At 47.9% G+C, this 17,906-nt stretch overlaps 1 protein-coding gene across 2 annotated transcripts in view; it reads right to left on the bottom strand.

The window, feature by feature from the left end:
- The window catches only part of MAP3K12 (mitogen-activated protein kinase kinase kinase 12), a 108,417-nt gene that overhangs the window by 58,757 nt on the left and 31,754 nt on the right, over positions 1–17,906 (bottom strand). The window lies entirely within an intron of this gene.

Genomic DNA, 17,906 nt, shown 5'->3' with positions numbered 1-17,906 from the left:
GTAAGTGATGGGTGCATATGATTGCAGGAGATGTGGAGGTTATGTGTATGTGATAAGTGACATATGATTGCAGGAGATGTGGAGGTTATGTGTAAGTGATGGGTGCATATGATTGTAGGAGATGTGTAGGTTATGTGTATGTGATGGGTGCATATGATTGTAGGAGATGTGTATGTGATGGGTGCATATGATTGTAGGAGATGTGCAGGTTATGTGTAAGTGATGGGTGCATATGATTGTAGGAGATGTGCAGGTTATGTGTATGTGATGGGTGACATATGATTGCAGGAGATGTGGAGGTTATGTGTAAGTGATGGGTGCATATGATTGCAGGAGATGTGGAGGTTATGTGTATGTGATAAGTGACATATGATTGCAGGAGATGTGGAGGTTATGTGTAAGTGATGGGTGCATATGATTGTAGGAGATGTGCAGGTTATGTGTATGTGATGGGTGCATATGATTGTAGGAGATGTGCAGGTTATGTGTATGTGATGGGTGCATATGATTGTAGGAGATGTGTATGTGATGGGTGCATATGATTGTAGGAGATGTGCAGGTTATGTGTATGTGATGGGTGCATATGATTGTAGGAGATGTGCAGGTTATGTGTATGTGATGGGTGCATATGATTGTAGGAGATGTGCAGGTTATGTGTATGTGATGGGTGCATATGATTGTAGGAGATGTGCAGGTTATGTGTAAGGGATGGGTGCATATGATTGTAGGAGATGTGCAGGTTATGTGTAAGTGATGGGTGCATATGATTGTAGGAGATGTGTAGGTTATGTGTATGTGATAAGTGACATATGATTGTAGGAGATGTGCAGGTTATGTGTAAGTGATGGGTGACATATGATTGTAGGAGATGTGCAGGTTATGTGTATGTGATGGGTGACATATGATTGTAGGAGATGTGTAGGTTATGTGTATGTGATGGGTGACATATGATTATAGGAGATGTGTAGGTTATGTGTAAGTGATGGGTGACATATGATTGTAGGAGATGTGCAGGTTATGTGTATGTGATGGGTGCATATGATTGTAGGAGATGTGTAGGTTATGTGTATGTGATGGGTGCATATGATTGTAGGAGATGTGCAGGTTATGTGTAAGTGATGGGTGCATATGATTGTAGGAGATGTGCAGGTTATGTGTATGTGATGGGTGCATATGATTGTAGGAGATGTGTAGGTTATGTGTATGTGATGGGTGCATATGATTGTGGGAGATGTGTAGGTTATGTGTATGTGATGGGTGCATATGATTGTGGGAGATGTGTAGGTTATGTGTATGTGATGGGTGACATATGATTGTAGGAGATGTGCAGGTTATGTGTATGTGATGGGTGACATATGATTGTAGGAGATGTGTAGGTTATGTGTAAGTGATGGGTGCATATGATTGTAGGAGATGTGCAGGTTATGTGTATGTGATGGGTGCATATGATTGTAGGAGATGTGGAGGTTATGTGTAAGTGATGGGTGCATATGATTGTAGGAGATGTGCAGGTTATGTGTAAGTGATGGGTGCATATGATTGTAGGAGATGTGCAGGTTATGTGTAAGTGATGGGTGCATATGATTGTAGGAGATGTGTAGGTTATGTGTATGTGATGGGTGACATATGATTGTAGGAGATGTGCAGGTTATGTGTATGTGATGGGTGCATATGATTGTAGGAGATGTGCAGGTTATGTGTAAGGGATGGGTGCATATGATTGTAGGAGATGTGCAGGTTATGTGTATGTGATGGGTGCATATGATTGTAGGAGATGTGTAGGTTATGTGTATGTGATGGGTGCATATGATTGTAGGAGATGTGTAGGTTATGTGTATGTTATGGGTGCATATGATTGTAGGAGATGTGCAGGTTATGTGTATGTGATGGGTGCATATGATTGTAGGAGATGTGTAGGTTATGTGTAAGTGATGGGTGCATATGATTGTAGGAGATGTGCAGGTTATGTGTATGTTAAGATTTGTGAGCTGGGAGTGATTTATGAGTAGGGTGTGCGTAAGCTGCGTCCCCTCTGGGACACGTTGCCTCCTGCGCTTATTTCCTGTAGGTCACATGATTACCTGACAGCAAACGCAGAGAAGTATTATGGGATAGTGCACGCTGCGGCGTTGCCAGGGAGACGCATCCTAGCAGCAGTGCATGAAGTCAGATCTAAAGATAGCACTGACAGCAAGGAGACAGCGTGTGTGTATGTGTGTGTGTCAGTGTTTTGCTGTGTGTGTTACTATGTGTGTCAGCATACTTCTGTGTGACTTCGCCTCCGTCAGTGTGCTACTATATAATACCATGTTTAATGTATTGTGTGTACAAGCATGTGGTAATGCTTTCTTTTGTTTATCAATGTTCCAGTGTCCCTGTGTTTGTCAGCCTGTTACTGTGTCAGTTTTATTGTGGGTGAATATGGTACATAAAGATCTATTTATCAAAGTCTACCAGGTTGTAAAACTGGGGCAAAACAAGTGCAAAAACAGCACCAAGCAAGAAAGAATCCCACTGAAATTAACTGGAGTTTTTATTCTGATAAATATAGTGCTGTTGTTTTGTGCTGTTGTTTTGTTCTGGTTTTTGTGCTGGTTTTGCTCCCGTTTTGCAGTTTGGGAGTGTTTGTGACAGTCGATGTGTATTCCTGAGGGCATGTCAGTGCCAGTGTATTAGAGTGTAAGTCAGTTTGTGTTTTAATGTGTCAAATAAGCATGGTACATTGGGCTTTATGTATCCTCCTGGTCTCCTGGCTGCAAAACTGGGCAAAAAATGTATCAGGTTTATGAAACAAAAGAATTCCACTGAGGTTTATTTGGGGAATTCACTAATCGTTGTTAATGGGTCAATAGTAATTAACACCAGATTGAGCTCTAATACCAAATCATGAGTCCCAAAACCTGTATAAGATGCATCAAAGAAAAATCCCTTTACTTTCAATGGTATTTTGTTCTTTGGTACATCTGATGTAGGTTTTGTTTGCACCAGAATTGTTCCATTTTTGTCTTCATAGATACGCCACGATTACTCCAATATCGGTCATCGCACTTCAATCCCCAAATAACTGTTATTGTCATGAATGGAAGGTAACACGGGATCGCTGTGAGATAACCTGTATTGCAGGTAACACAAGATCGCTGTGAGACAACCTGTATTGCATGTAACACGGGATCGCTGCGAGATAACCCATATTGCAGTTAACACGAGATCGCTGCGAGATAACCCGTATCGCAGGTAACACGGGATCGCTGCGAGATAACCCGTATCACAGGTAACAGGGGATCGCTGCGAGATAACCCGTATCGCAGGTAACACGGGATCGCTGTGAGATAACCCGTATTACAGGTAACAAGGGATCGCAGGTAACACGGGATCGCTGCGAGATAACCCGTATCGCAGGTAACACGGGATCGCTGTGAGATAACCCGTATCGCAGGTAACACGGGATCGCTGTGAGATAACCCGTATCGCAGGTAACACGGGATCGCTGCGAGATAACCCGTATCGCAGGTAACACGGGATCGCTGCGAGATAACCCGTATCACAGGTAACAAGGGATCGCAGGTAACACGGGATCGCTGTGAGATAACCCGTATCGCAGGTAACACGGGATCGCTGCGAGATAACCCGTATCACAGGTAACAAGGGATCGCTGTGAGATAACCCGTGTCGCAGGTAACACGGGATCGCTGCGAGGTAACCCATGTCGCAGGTAACACAAGATCACTGCGAGGTAACCCATGTCGCAGGTAACACGGGATCGCTGCGAGGTAACCCGTGTCGAAGGTAACACGGGATTGCTGCAAGATAACCCGTGTCGCAGGTAACACGGGATCGCTGCAAGATAACCCGTATCAAAGGTAACAAGGGATCGCAGGTAACACGGGATTGCTGTGAGATAACCCGTGTCGCAGGTAACACGGGATCGCTGTGAGATAACCCATATCAAAGGTAACAAGGGATCGCAGGTAACACGGGATTGCTGTGAGATAACCCGTGTCGCAGGTAACATGGGATCGCTGTGAGATAACCCGTGTCGCAGGTAACACGGGATCGCTGCGAGATAACCCATGTCGCAGGTAACATGGGATCGCTGCGAGGTAACCCGTGTCGCAGGTAACACGGGATCGCTGCGAGATAACCCGTATGACAGGTAACACGGGATCGCTGCGAGGTAACCCATGTCGCAGGTAACACGGTATCGCGGCGAGGTAACCCGTGTCGCAGGTAACTCGGGATCGCTGCGAGGTAACCCGTGACGCAGGTAACACGGGATCGCTGCGAGGTAACCAGTATCGCAGGTAACACGGGATCGCTGCGAGGTAACCCGTATCGCAGGTAACACGGGATCACTGCGAGGTAACCCGTGTCACAGGTAACACTGGATCACTGCGAGATAACACATATCGCAGGTAACACGGGATCGCTGCGAGATAACCCGTATCTCAGTTAACACGGGATCGCTGCGAGGTAACCCGTATCGCAGGTAACACGGGATCGCTGCGAGGTAACCCGTGTCGCAGGTAACACGGGATCGATGCGAGGTAACCCATGTCGCAGGTAACACGGGATCGCTGCGAGGTATCCCGTGTCGCAGCTATCACAGGATCGCTGCGAGGTAACCCGTGTCGCAGGTAACACGGGATCGCTGCGAGATAACCCATGTCGCAGGTAACACGGGATCGCTGCGAGGTAACCCGTGTCGCAGGTAACACGGGATCGATGCAAGGTAACCCGTGTCGCAGGTAACACGGGATCGCTGCGAGATAACCCGTATGACAGGTAACACGGGATCGCTGCGAGGTAACCCATGTCGCAGGTAACACGGTATCGTGGCGAGGTAACCCGTGTCGCAGGTAACTCGGGATCGCTGCGAGGTAACCCGTGACGCAGGTAACACGGGATCGCTGCGAGGTAACCAGTATCGCAGGTAACACGGGATCGCTGCGAGGTAACCCGTATCGCAGGTAACACGGGATCACTGCGAGGTAACCCGTGTCACAGGTAACACTGGATCACTGCGAGATAACACATATCGCAGGTAATACGGGATCGCTGCGAGATAACCCGTATCTCAGTTAACACGGGATCGCTGCGAGGTAACCCGTATCGCAGGTAACACGGGATCGCTGCGAGGTAACCCGTGTCGCAGGTAACACGGGATCGATGCGAGGTAACCCGTGTCGCAGGTAACACGGGATCGCTGCGAGGTATCCCGTGTCGCAGCTATCACAGGATCGCTGCGAGGTAACCCGTGTCGCAGGTAACACGGGATCGCTGCGAGATAACCCATGTCGCAGGTAACACGGGATCGCTGCGAGGTAACCCGTGTCGCAGGTAACACGGGATCGATGCAAGGTAACCCGTGTCGCAGGTAACACGGGATCGCTGTGAGATAACCCTTATCGCAGATAACACGGGATCGCTGTGAGATAACCTGTATCGCAGGTAACACGGGATCGCTGTGAGATAACCCGTATCGCAGGTAACACAGGATCGTTGTGAGATGACCCTTATCGCAGATAACACGGGATCGCTGTGAGATAACCCGTATCGCAGGTAACACGGGATCGCTGTGAGATAACCCTTATCGCAGATAACACGGGATCGCTGTGAGATAACCTGTATCGCAGGTAACACGGGATCGCTGTGAGATAACCCGTGTCGCAGGTAACACGGGATCGCTGCGAGGTAACCCGTATGGCAGGTAACACGGGATTGCTGTGAGATAACCCGTATCGCAGGTAACACGGGATCGCTGTGAGATAACCCATATCGCAGGTAACACGGGATTGCTGTGAGATAACCCTTATCGCAGGTAACACGGGATCGCTGTGAGATAACCCTTAACGCAGATAACACGGGATCGCTGTGAGATAACCTGTATCGCAGATAACACGGGATCGCTGTGAGATAACCCGTATCGCAGGTAACACGGGATCGCTGTGAGATAACCCTTATCGCAGATAACACAGGATCGCTTTGAGATAACCCGTATCGCAGGTAACACGGGATCGCTGTGAGATAACCCGTATCGCAGGTAACACGGGATTGCTGTGAGATAACCCTTATCGCAGGTAACACGGGATCGCTGTGAGATAACCCTTAACGCAGATAACACGGGATCGCTGTGAGATAACCTGTATCGCAGATAACACGGGATCGCTGTGAGATAACCCGTATCGCAGATAACACGGGATCGCTGTGAGATAACCCGTATCGCAGGTAACACGGGATCGCTGTGAGATAACCTGTATCGCAGATAACACGGGATCGCTGTGAGATAACCCGTATCGCAGGTAACACGGGATCGCTGCGAGGTAACCCGTATGGCAGGTAACACGGGATCGCTGTGAGATAACCCGTATCGCAGATAAAACGGGATCGCTGTGAGAACCTGTATCGCAGATAACACGGGATCGCTGTGAGGTAACCCGTATCGCAGGTAACACAGGATCGCTGCGAGGTAACCCGTATGGCAGGTAACACGGGATCGCTGTGAGATAACCCGTATCGCAGGTAACACGGGATCGCTGTGAGATAACCCTTATCGCAGATAACACGGGATCGCTGTGAGATAACCTGTATCGCAGATAACACGGGATCGCTGTGAGATAACCCGTATGGCAGGTAACACGGGATCGCTGTGAGATAACCCGTATCGCAGGTAACACGGGATCGCTGTGAGATAACCCCTATGTCACTGTGAGATAACCCGTATCGCAGGTTAGTGAATTTCCCCCACACACCCCCTTGCTGTCAATGAGATTGTTTGCTTTGATAAATCTGATGCTTTTCTGAGTCAATGGGGTGTATGTATATCAAAGAACAAAATCCAAATTACATCAATAGAATTTCTTTCTTTCACACATCTGGCGCAGGTTTTTTTTTGCCCCAGAACTATTCAACTTGCCTTGATACATACACCCCCAACATGAGTTACTCTATGTCAATGTATTACTGTGCTCTTCCCTGTGCTTGTGTACCAATGTGTTACTATCATAATATTATGAATTGTAAACCCTCATTCCAACTTAAAAACAAGCACTGCCTGCAACTGCCGTTCCAATCTGGGTTGAATACAAATCCTAGACCATCTGATTGGTAAACTGACTCCTACAGTGCATTTCCAGCCATATTTCTTTTGTCCTGGCTATCCCAGGTGAAGGGGTTAATTCTGGGTGCTGTGTGCTGCGCTCAGGCTCTCTGTCTGCACACAGAAACTCTGCAAATTTCCCCCCATACACACAGAGCAGCCAATCCGCAACCAGCCCGGGCCCACTCCTACCAATCAGAGGGCATCTGACTGGTAAACAGCCGGCTCTGCCGTGGCCTGATTGGTGGGCACAGAGGGGTACTGCGTGCTGATTGGTGGAGGGGAAGCTTGGCACAGGTGTTGCTGGGAGATGTTGGGAGGCAGAGCGATGCCTCTTCAGTCAGACAAGAAAAGCAAGTTAGGGGAAAAGACATAAACTTCTCATTGTTAGATTCCCGGTGCTGAATCGCTGCCACGTGACACCCCCAGATACTGCAGTTATAGCTCCTCTTCTCTCGCACACAACTCCACTACTGTATAGGATTCCCACATGTGACTATATCTGACACTGCCATGTTATTTCCTTCCTAACACACAGCACCTTATTCTTGCATGTTGCACTTCTCAGACTGCAATGCAAACTCCTGTCCTCCCCCATACTGCCTGCTTTTCCTGCTCAGACCACCCCATGATACTGCAGTGCTGAATTCTGCCCCACAACACCCACTGCTCTCCAATACCAATCCCACACACAGTGCTGTCCCGCGCTCATGCAGTCTCTGCACATAACCTGGGTCAGAGCAGTAACTCATAACTGTGACATCCCCCTCATCTCTCCAATTGTGCTGAGACACTCAAGTCCCCCCCCCCCCCACCCCCCAAGTAAGAGGTCATGAAGAACATTACTTTGCTAGTACTGTTAGAATGGCAATTGCTGAATTAATACTGTTACTGTTATGGAGATCAGCACATGATCACCCCATCCACGCATTTTTACTTGACAAGACATCTGCAGAGCATTACACTATTGACACATTTCCTGCAGGACACCTCCGCAGACCTACACGTAATCCATTAACTTCTAGACATGCAGCTGAGCATTGTTACGTTAAGGCCTCGGGCATAGCAGGCGCGCGAGACGTCGCACGCTCTTGCTGCAGAGGCGATCCGTGGCCTGCGGGATGTGGAGGAGACGCGACGGGAAAGCGTGCCCGTGACGTCACGTGTGCGGTTCGCCCTCATTGGCTGAACCGTGCAAAGGACCCGGCCGTCGCGCGACAAAATGTAAAAAAAATCGTCTCAAAATAAATCGGCCGCGCCTTCGCTCTTGTGCACGTGTGCGCTCGTGCGCTCTAAGGCCGTCCTCATTGAAGCACGGCCTTTTGTCGCAGACTATGGACGCGACCTAATGTTTTACTGCTGGAGAGACCTGCAGACTATTGCCCTATTAACTCCTATATTACTAGATATATCTGTTTGATTGGGCAGACACCTGCAGCTCAGTCTCACTCTCAGAGGCCGGCTGCAGAGCGTCACTCCTCTAATTCCTTTATTGCTAGAGAAACTTTTGTAAACATCTATCTTCTAACACCTTGAATACTAGAGATCTGCATTTTGTCTCTTTAAACACCCGTACTTTGGCGTATTGTTCCATTGACACCTTTACTGGCAATAGCTGCAGAGCATTCCTCCATAGAGAACTTAACTTCTATAGAGACCTACAGAGCATTATGCAGCAATGAGATGCAGTGGCAGAGCGTGTACTAAGAGCCACGAAAGGAGCTATAACTGCAGTATCTGGGGGTGTCACGTGGCAGCGATTCAGCACCGGGAATCTAACAATGAGACGTTTATGTCTTTTCCCCTAACTTGCTTTTCTTATCTGGCTGAACAGGCATCGCTCTGCCTCCCAACATCTCCCAGCAACACCTGTGTCAAGCTTCCCCTCCACCAATCAGCACGCAGTACCCCTCTGTGCCCACCAATCAGGCCATGGCAGAGCTGGCTGTTTACCAGTCAGGTGCCCTCTGATTGGTAGGAGTGGGCCCGGGCTGGATGCGGATTGGCTGCTCTGTGTGTATGGGGGGAAATTTGCAGAGTTTCTGTGTGCAGACAGAGAGCCTGAGCGCAGCACACAGCACCCAAACAGTATAAATAAAAGATGCTTGCCAGCCGCCTGCCTCCCCCCGGGCTGACCTCGCTCTGACAGGCGCTGGACGGAGAAGCTCCCTGCTTCTCAACAGCCCCCTGCAACATGAGCTGGGGGACGCTATCCAATGAGAGTGCATGGAGGCCTCTGTAGCAGCCAATCAGGAGATGCGACAACCCCTGCCTCATCCAATCGTGGGATGCCGCCGGGCAGCCCTGTGCACCAATCATAGTGATTTAAGACCCTTATTGGAGGGCTGGTAGTGGAGCTGCCTGAGGGGGGGTCAGAAACACTTCAAATGGTGCGGGGGATGTAATAAATATGAAGAGAGACAACTGTGTGTGAGAGCACGTGTGTCTGAGTGCCACAGTGCTGTGTCAGCATCTCTGCATATCTGCATTTGCGACAGCGTGCTGTGAATATGAGCTACCAGTGTATCTGTGTATCTGTGTGAAAGAATTTGTCTGTGTCCTGAAAAATTCTTACTGATTAGTGGGCATGCAGTTTGTGTGTGCCTGGGTGCGAGGACACCCGGTGTGTATCTCTGAGTATAATGTTTGTATATCTATGTGCGAGCATGCAGTAGGTGTAGCATTGCACGAGAAGTGTGTGTGTGTGTTTGTGTTTGATAATGCCATGTGTGTATTGGTGTGTGTGCATATTGTATGTGTATCATTGTGTGAGCATGCTTAATGTGTGCTTGGGTGTGACTATGCTGTGTGCATCTGTATGTATTTATCAGTGTGTGTGTGCATACCATGGATGCATGTATCTGTATGTGTTCATCTGTATGCATGCCATACTGTACTTATACATGCATATCTTTATATGAACATCCAGTGTATATCTGTGTAAGAATGATGTGTGTGAGTACCTGTATGCAGTGTGCTGTGTGTGTATCTTTGTGTGGGCATGCTGTAGGTGGGAACATTGCATATGTGTATCCGCATGAACATGCTATAGGTGCGATCATTGCATGTATGTGTGTACGTGAGCATGTTGTGTATATGTGTGTGTGTATCTGCATATAAGCACGTTGAAAGTGAATTTGTTGGTAAGTTTGCTAAGTGTGCATCTTTGAATGTGAGAGCATGTTGTGGGAATATCTATGTGTGACTATCTTGGGTATGTGAGCATAGCAGGTGTGTGTATGTGCATTTGAGCATGTAGTATGAATGTGTCTATGGGAGCGTGTGTGTGTGTGTGTGTGTGTGTGTGTGTGTGTGTGTGTGTGTGTGTGTGTGTGTGTGTACATATTCTGTGTGTGTGAGCATACTACATGGCATATTCTAGTAGCTGCGAGATTGTCCTTATAAACCGCATGGTTTGACATAGTCAGGTGTCACGGAATAATATTTGACAACTAGCCGTATTCTATATTACAAATTGCATCAGATAAGCCACAGCAATAAAAAGGAAAGACCTAATTTAGGAGAGTCTCAAGTTGTATATATATATTCCCTCAAACCTCCCAACATAGGGAGACACACCTGTGCTCAAAAAGGAGCACACCTGAAGGTACCTGGGATATATGCTAATGAGATAAGCACAGTATATTTAAAGGAGTCACACCGCCTTCCTCATAAAATATTTCCATAAGACCTAAACTGACAAGTGTAAGGCCACTTGCAATGAAGGGGGTAGTGGTGTCAGGCCCAACAGGCTTACAACCCACAACCTCTGCTATTATCGGCAGCAGCTCTATCATTGAACTAAACCAGGTACTGGGAAGCTCCCCTGTCACATATCACATTGAACTGGCAACCAGGAAGTGGTCTGCTTTTATAGGGGGAGAGGCTCTACTACAGGTGTAGAATTCCAGCAAATTGGCGATAATTGTGAGTTTGAGCCTTTTTGGTCATACCGCTCGGATTTGCAGAGCCGGAATGAAACCGCTTCTAAAAAAGCCTTTTCCATATGGTTTGGGCATGCGAGGGGCTTACAGAATACCAAAACCTGCCAATCTGAGCGGAAAGGGCTCTTTCCACATAGTATGTACAACTCGCAGCTACTAGAACATGCCCCTATGTGTGTATATGTCTGTGAGCATGCTATGTGTGTAGTCCTCGATGCTGAGCTCTGAAGGAGTTTACATCAAGTTGGATATGGATATATATATATATATATATATATATATATATATATATATATATATATATATATATATATAATCGATACCGTTCTGTGGCTAACGCAATGCTTTTATTTGTGCGAGCTTTCGACATACACTGATCTCTTCTTCCGGCGATCTTACAATACATTGTAACACCGCCCGAAGAAGAGATCAGTGTATCTCAAAAGCTCGCACAAATAAAAGCATTTAGTTAGCCGCACAATGGTATCGACTATTTGTTTTTGATTATTAATCTCGGCTAACACGGTACAGACACCTCTACACAGTGCCGTGTTAACGCTTGAGCACGCTGGGCAGTTGCCCGGGGGCCCCACGAGCATAGGGGCCCCACGCTAATCTATGCACAGACCAGAATTTCACACTAATTTTCCGATCACCCGCCTCAACATTCACATCTCCCGCTAACTCGGTAGAAGGAGAAAAATGACGACTTGTAGCGGAGAGTTGGCATGTCTGCATTGCATGTCTGGAGGTACCAATAAATATAAGTTTACTTTATGGATACTTTACATTTTTGTTCCTGTGAGGGGTTGTGTAGGCCGGGCCCAGTGCACTGCTTTGCCTGGGGGCCTATAATGCTGTTAAGACGGCCCTGCCTCTACACATATATATATATGGGAAAAAAGAAGAGAGCGCAACCCCATAGCGTAACAAGTATTTAATAAGGGGGAGGGGCGATGGTCACAAGGGTGGGGAGTAAGTGCACTCACAAGGTATAAAATAATTAGGAGCGATTTGTGAATATATCACCACCACAATGAAGAAAATCCTCAGTGGAAGGAATACTGCCGGCTCAGCAGACAAGCAGCTCACACACCTGGATGGCAGAAGTGCGGTGCTGCAGAATGACGGGCTCGGTGCTTGTAGCCGCAGTAGCAGTCCTAGACACGATCTGGCCTCGATCACGTCGCCGCGTGATGACGTAATGCCGTTTTGCAACGAGTCCTAACGCGTTTCGTCACCATAAGCGACTTCATCAGAGGATTATGGGTGGCGTCGGCGGCAGCGGCTGAAATACCTCTCACACTGCTAGGCGATTTGTCAACCAACCAAAATACATATACATATATATATATATATATATATATATATATATATATATATATACACATACATGGCAGTATAATCATCTTGCATCACATGACGGGGAGGGGAGTAACCTGTGTGATCCCATACAGTTAACCTATTAAAGCTGTTACCCCTTATACTAACTACTAGTCCCCAAAGTAGGGCAGCATCAGAGAGCTGGATCTGAACTATTCCACTTTTTAAGAATAAGGGCCCTGGTTATTTTAAGTGACTTTATATGAACCACAAGGTTCAACTCTGAATAAATAACATGACTTATTGAGTAACTAATGTTGAGGTATATGAACCTGTTTCAAATGCCAATGTTTACTTTATGTGACCTTGGGGGAGGAAGAGTGTAAGAGAAGGAGATGGGTTTGTAAGAAAGGGAGGTGGGATGTAAGGGAGGGAGAGGTGGGGGATGTAAGGGAGGGAGAGGTGGGGGTTTAAGAGAGGGAGGGGGAGAGGTGGGGATATACGGGAGGGAGGGAAGTGGGGATGGAAGGAAGGTGAGGTGTAAGAGCGAAGGAGGGTGCTGGGGTGTAATGAGGGAAGGGGGAGGTGGGGTATAAGAGGGGGAGGGGAGAGGTGGGGGTGTAAGAGATGGAGGGGGGAGAGGTGCGGATGTAAGGGAGGGAGAGGTGGGGATGGGAGGGAGGTGGGGAGGGGGGAAGGGGGGAGCTGGGGTGTTAGAGAATGAGGGGAAGGTGGGAGTGTAAGGGAGGAAAGGGGAAGGTGGGGTGTAAGAGAGGGAAGGGGGAAAGTTGAGTGGAAGAGGGGAAGGGGGAGGTGTAAGGGAGAGAGGGGGGAGACGTGGGAGTGTGAGGGAGGGGAAGTGGTGGGGCTGTAAATGAGGGGGGAGAGGTGTAAAAGGAGGGGATATAAGGGGGAGAGGGACAGTGTAAGGCAGTGCTGCGCAAACGTTTGGAGCTGCGGCCCTCTTCCTGGGAGCCGCAGCGTTTGCGCCCCCCCCACTCCCAATGGCTCGGCGTCAAATGATGTCGTGGGTCATGTGATGTCACGTGACCCCACCGTGTCATTTCACGAGCGTTGCCATGACGATGCGTCGCCGAAGACCCGGCTGGCAGCAGGTGAGTTGCAGAGACCTCACACCTCCCCCGTCATTTAATTTAAATGCCGTGGGGAAGAGCGCAGGGCCTCTGTAACTGCCCGCTTCTCTACGATCATTGCTGATGTCTTTCCTCCTTGGCATTGTGTTAACACACACCTGAATGCTCCAGACCAGCAAACCGCTAAATCTTCGGCTTTTATAGAGGTGGTCACACTTGCTGATGATCAATTAATCAAGGGCATTTGATTAGCAGCACCTGTCTGCTACTTAGCATCTTAATTCCTATGGAAGCAGTAAGGGTGTACTTAGTTTTTCACACATGGCTTCTCCATTTGGCTTTATTTTTGTTAAATAAATCATGACACTGTGTAATATGTCATGTGTTGTTTCCATCTGAGGTTGTATTTACCTAATTTTAAGACCTGCTAAGGAACAGATGATTGTTATTATGTCCTGATATGTAAAACCATAGAATTCAAAGAGGGTGTACTTTCTTTTTCACATGACTGTATGTAGATGGCAAAAAAAAAAAAAATCGCTGAGATATTAAACTTTGCCAAAAAAATATCTACTTCAAATACCTCCGAGAAGAGAGAAGAGCCGGTCACAACCTGGCAAATACTGCCACGTACAGGCAAAGTTGCCAATATTTACATGGAAAGTCTGGACGTGTGCCATTTAGGACCCTGAAAATTGACAAATAGCCTTCGCTCAAATGTATCACCAACTCGCAAAGTTCTTTAATAGAAACTGCTGAAATGTTCGCAAAGCAGAGAAAAGATTTGCACATCCCCACACTTGTCCCTCGTGGCACATTATGCTGTAAGCAGCAAATTACAAACAAGCTACTTATAAACCAGTTTAAACCCCCAGACTGTTTTTTTTTACAAGTAATTCCTTTGTGCTTCTACTAATATTTCTAATTAATGTTTCCAATGATCTAATTCATTATTGTTCTTTTTAATTAGAAAGTACAATTTAGGGACCCAACTTAAATGTTATGTTATTACGGGGTAAGTGTATGTTGGGTTTTTGTTACACTCGGTGGCAGATTTATAGAAACAAAGGATTCTTATTAAAAGTTCTGTGTTGTTTCCCTTTGATAAATCAAGTGCAGATCCTCCGTTTTGTAGCTGGGAGGCTTTGATAAATACACCCCCTTTGTCTCTTCTTCTTTCACTATGGTTTATGTGACGTTACTCAAACTTGATCTTTTCCTGTATTAGTATATGTAGCCCTGTGTGGTTTGGGCTATAGATCTGCCCTCCTCCTGGAAGTAATCCCTGCGTAAGGGCAGGTGCCAGGTGCAATCATAGGTTTTCCCCACTTCAGGCAGTGCAGTGAGTCAATGAAGGCAGTGTCATCAGGCTTTGTGTCCAATCAGAAGACACAGGGGTGGTGCCTACTGGAGCTACTTAGTGTACTACCACTTCCTATTTGGGTCTGTCCCCAGAGTGAGTGGGACAAGGGTGACACAAACCAAGCTGCCAGGACTGGCAGGCTTGAAGCCTCCCTATGGGGAGTGAGAGTGAGAACCCCCTACCTCCTATCCTGCATAGAGGATAGGGGAAGAGCACGACCCGCTCTTGGTGCCCTAGGCCGGGAGTGAGGTCAGGGACATCCTGGAGGAAGACAGCCTGCAGTGTGATCTGGCTGCTGAATAGAGAAGACCAATAAAGACCTTGTACTTTTACCTATACTCCTGCCTGAGAGTGAAGTGTATCGGGAGGAGGGGTAGGAACATTCTCTTGTAGATACTTCACCCCATACAGCTGGGGGCTGCAGGAGATGGAGGCGCTGCACCAGTAAGAGAGATGGAGGCACAACCCCAGAAGCCTGTCCTGTTCTCCCCAATGTCATCGCGGGAGACTCAGGGCCCCCTGGTATGCATCACACAAAGACACGTAGCCTGAGCATTAGATTCCCTAGGAGACTGGGGGGGGGGGAGGGGATAAGGGTTACATATATATTGATAGTTTAGGTGACAATGTTAGGCACATGTTTTAAGAAACTGCCATGTCATTACCTTTCACAAATTAAAGCAGCAGTCCAAGCTGCCATTTAAAAAATAAAGAAATAAAATGTTTCCCCTTAATATGTGCGTCAATACAATCCACACAATGATAAGTAATTAGCTAAGTTACCGATCGATCCGTTCTCCTGTGATCCATTGGCGAAGATTCGGCTCGGGGGTTCACTAAATGGCTGTCAGTGCAGCAGAAGAGGACCAAAGATGCAAAGTTCTGTGGGGAAGATCATGTGACCAAGGCAGTCACTAGATACAATTGGTGCACTGCTAGAAAGCGGAAAGGGCTCAAAAAGGGGTGTGCCAGAGCCTGCTTCAGAAGAGGAAGGGGATGTGACTTTGTAAATGGTTGCTATAGAAACAAAAATGCTTTATTTTACATTATAATACATTAAAAATGTAATTCAGGGTTGTTTAAAAAAAGAATGCTACAAGTATTTTCTCAGAACTGATTTATTAACAAAAAAACACGTAAGATATTGCTTGGTCTGCAGCTTTAAACTGAGCACTGAACACCTCCATTTAAATGCACTTGAAAGCTTTCAAAAACATAGCATCCCGTATAGTACTGAACAGATTCAAAACACTTCTGTGTTTTCCCACAATCCAGTCACAACCAGCTCCAGACACCTAAATATCACACTGTGATCACACCACAGATGTGAATTAATGTGGACATGGGACATGTATAAATACACCAAAAAGAAAATGGGAGCAGTCTGGTCACTACAAAGTCATCGAATAGCAAAGCAACAATATTTGCTCAAAAAAAGGTTTAGTATATTAAATGGAGTCTGACAAAGGGCTGCAAGATGCCTCTCAGGTCTAAGGAATCAGCCTACACATGTTTCTCAATTCTGGTTTGTTTATATATTTAGTTTCATCCTCATTCGTCTAATTGGGATATTCATGTAATACTTTTTGGTATCTATATGCCAATGTGGATTTATCTGGTCATATCGATTATATATGCTGTATGATCAAGTCTTATTGTGACATTGTATGTCTATTTCATATACTAAACCAGTTTTTTTGCACAAATATTGTTGCCTTGGTATCCATTGACTTTATAGTAAGGGAGGGGGGGGGGAGAGTGAGAATGGGGAGAGAAATAGAAGGGGGTGAGAGAGCAAGGAGGTGTGTGAGAAATGGGGAGTGTAAAAGAACAAGGGGAGACTCGCAAAGCCAGCGACCTTTATACAGACATATATAGATGTAGCAGGGCCACCCCTGACTACTATTCTACCCAATGGGCTGGCAGTAAACCCTGGTACTATCAGGTTGCCAGTAGTTAGTATGGGGTTTTCCCCCTCATCTTTGGTACTGCACTTGAGTGACAGCAGGGGTGGTGCATCCTGTTGTAGCTGGGACAACGCGATGCCCGTCTCCTGTCTGTACTTAAAGACAGGACCGCCCTAAAGTTAGTTGTGCCTTCCCCCACTTGAGTTAGGCAGGTCACACAACTGGGAGCCTGAGATTGGGGCCTTCCCATGTGCTCTCAAATCCAGGGGAGAGTGAGACCATACCTCTGCCTCTGCTAGGGAGGTGGGGAAGAGCTGCGACGGCTGCGGGTGCCCTTGGCCTGTGACCTTACTGGGGGGAAGTGGTAATAAGTTATACCGTGGGAGATCGCCTTCAGTTCCTGGAGCCTACGGCAGATGGAGGCGCTGCACTGCTAAGGAGATATGTACGGTATGAACCCCAGAAGCCTGTTTCTGTGTCCCCACTACCATCGGCGGACGACGCAGCCCTCCTGTTACCAGCAGGTATATGCACCACACACCCTGTAATGGCCCCTATCTGCGATTGGGTGGGGGAAACACCGTTACATAGAGCAGGAGCATGGGCGTCCGCAGGGGGGGGCAAAGGGGGGCGCTTGCCCCCCCCTGGATCCTGGGCTGCCAACAGCGGGGGACAGAGGGCACTGGCGTGACAGGATTTAGCGCGCTCACGATGTGCAAGGAAGCGCGCGCGTATCTTCCCTGCTTCCCCCCCCCTCCCACCTGGGACCCCCCTTCCTCCCCCCGAGCCCGCTCACAGCCGCTCGCGGCACTTCCTGTGCCTGCTGCTAGTGAGCGCGTGACTGTCCGTGACGCAGAATCTTCCCGCTCCTCTACTGGTGGCTGCGCAGTGTCCCCCCTTCTTCCCCGGGTCTCCGTGGCTGCCCACCCGGCCAGGGTGATAGTAGGTAGGTGCAGGGGTGTGGCCGCCAGGGGGGGGAGGGGTTGCCTCCTGTCCTGGTGCTCCCTCCTGTATTGGTGCTCCCTCCTGCCCTGGTGCTCCGCTCCCTCCTGCCCTGGTGCTCCCATCCCCCGTCCCCTTGGTGTGGGAGATGAGCGCGGGGGCGGGTAGTGGTGATGCACTTCTGGCTGGTCGGATCGCCGGCCTCTCCCCCCCCTCCCGTCCCCAGGCACTTACATC

This window comes from Ascaphus truei, chromosome 3 (genome assembly GCF_040206685.1).
Source record: "Ascaphus truei isolate aAscTru1 chromosome 3, aAscTru1.hap1, whole genome shotgun sequence".
NCBI lineage: Eukaryota > Metazoa > Chordata > Amphibia > Anura > Ascaphidae > Ascaphus > Ascaphus truei.
This window is presented reverse-complemented; position numbering and strand designations above follow the sequence as displayed.